This window comes from Octopus bimaculoides, chromosome 10 (assembly GCF_001194135.2).
Source record: "Octopus bimaculoides isolate UCB-OBI-ISO-001 chromosome 10, ASM119413v2, whole genome shotgun sequence".
Lineage (NCBI taxonomy): Eukaryota > Metazoa > Mollusca > Cephalopoda > Octopoda > Octopodidae > Octopus > Octopus bimaculoides.
The window spans coordinates 2,910,014-2,912,591 of NC_068990.1; the positions used below are offsets into that span (position 1 = coordinate 2,910,014).

At 35.8% G+C, this 2,578-nt stretch overlaps 1 long non-coding RNA gene across 3 annotated transcripts in view; it reads right to left on the reverse strand.

Annotated features, from left to right (window-relative positions):
- The window catches only part of LOC106871020 (uncharacterized), a 250,799-nt gene that overhangs the window by 554 nt on the left and 247,667 nt on the right, over window positions 1-2,578 (reverse strand). The window lies entirely within an intron of this gene.

Below are 2,578 nucleotides of genomic sequence, written 5' to 3' on the forward strand. Positions count from 1 at the left end.
CTCAGAAATACTAGAATGAATATCCCTTTTAACCTAGCACAAATGATTTATACAACTGATTCTAATACAAGCACCAGGGACACATGATTACATGCACTAAAGGATACACTCATTACCAGGGACTACCCACCATCACTAATTGATATAGGCCTTCAACGTGCCCTACAATGCAACATCCAAGAACTCAAACATCCCAAATTAAACAGGAATTTACAGCCGAAACCCTACCATACATATCCACACACAACCCTCTTAACAATGAAGTCTTCGACACTAATACTCCAGAGTATACCCCTACTAAAAAGGGACCAAAGAATGAATCTAATCCTACAGGGAACACCGTCATAAAAAGCAAAAGACAAACCAAGTCTATGAAAAGTCTCCTAACGCTCGATAACAAAGTCGTCAGTAAAAAGTGCGGAAGACCTAACTGTGGTATATGCGTCAGCTTAATTGAGGGATCGAAGTTCTCTTTCAAACAGCGTCAAAGTTTTACAGAGAAAAACAACTTTACATGTGCTTCAGAGAACCTAATATATGTATTAATTTGCTCTGGGTGCCAAGAGCAATACACAGGCCTACCCCAAAACAGTCTACGTGAAAGGATGGCTCTACATAGTTCGCAGACAAAAATTCGGGAATACAGAAAAATAGCATTCAGCGAACACAACGTTTGCGCCACTAACAAACAACCCAGCTTCAGAATTTTATTTTCCCCTCTATAAATTCGGGGACGATGCAACAAGTAGTCAGCGCATTAGCAAAGAGTCATATTTTATCACAAAATATAAACTCCCCTTGAATGCGTCCACCACAAATCACAATATCACAAGAGCTTTAGAATAAAACCCTCGCAAATATTAAAAACGATATATTCAGAACAGTCACTACCCGTGAATTTATTCAGAACAATTCCAATCACTACTATTACAACCGCAATAGGTCAATTTTAGGTCACTTGACCATTTAAAAGGATTCCACCAACACCCTACTGTTGTCACACCACTCCCGCATCATTATTATTCTCTCTCTTCTCTTCCTACCCCCTCGTCGTCGTTGCCGCCGCCGCCGCTACTAATGTTGTTCAAACAATCAAAAGCAAGAATTCATAACTATTAGGACTGCTACTACCTGCTACCAAGCCCTCACAAGAGTAAAAATGAGAGACAGACAGACAGACAAAAGGAAAATATCCCTTGCATTTGAAAACTATGGAAATATTTAAAGAAAAAACAGAAGAGAAGGGAAGGAGTGAATACGTCTGAGAATAGTGGGTATGGGTAATATGATAGGGCCGTATTAAGGGAGGGGTGGCGAAAAGGTATGGGTGGGGTGATACCACAGTAAGCAATAGTTTCAATAGTAAAATTTAAAATGGAGGGCAGAATACAAGGATGTCAAAACTTATATAAATAGACGTATGTGATAAGTTAGTATGATAGGTAGGAATCAGGGTGGCCCAAAAGTAGGTTTACAATTATTCAACTATGTCTTAATTATAAAAATATATGAAACCATTATTCTATGCTAATTTAGTTAATTGTAAGATAGAAAGTTAAATGTAATAAAATGTTTTAAAAGAAATATAAAGTGCTTACGTGATAATTGTAAACCTGCTTTTGGGCCACCCTGTATTTAATTGCAGTATAATCGAATCTTGATAGAGAAGTATAATTAACTTTAGTATTTTACTTGAATCATATAACTTGTACATGTTTTATCGTTCTAAATGCATTTTAAATCCTGCGGGATTTAAAATGCGAACGTAAATGGTCTTAGTGGCCCACCATTAAAGAGCACCGAGTATTTTACTGCTCTTACTAAATGTGATAATTGCACAACTATATATATCTTAAATGATTTATGCAGAAAAACATTAAATGAAATATTTTAATACTTAATCATTCATCATCAAAGGTTTCTATAAATCGAGAATAAGCTTTATAGACTTCGAGCAATTTTAAAAAATAAGAACGCGGTGTAGAGTTCATGTAATTCTCATGGTCATTAACACTATTAACCTAACATGAGAGGAAGTCACAACTGACTGGATACATATTATTCATGAAGTGCAAACGAACTCGTTTATTTTATAGGCTACGCTTAGACATTTGATATATTTACTGCAGGGTAGCGTTAGCTCTTATATACTAACTACAGTCCATAAACTAGAAGTGCTGTGCTAATATTGGATTAAGCAAATTTGACTTGAAATATATAGTAGTCGATATTAATTTCTTTCATTAAACATGCTCCTGTCTACTTCATCTCTAGTCTGTCAAGTTACACAAGTTTACTGATGATATTTCTTCTTTTTGTCATCATCTCTCACTTCCCTGCGGTGGGGTGAATTTCTGTGTCACATTCCATTTTTTATCGCCTTATATCCTGATATACCACACGTCGAACAAGCCAACCATAACTCTTCTAGGCAGTACACTTTTATGGCTGTAGTTCGAACAATGAAACTAATAACAAGGTTATATATATATACATAAGACTGCGCATCGTAATCATTAAGATAAAACTTACTTGGAAAAGGATGCGTGGAGTTCGATCACATAATAAATAATATAAA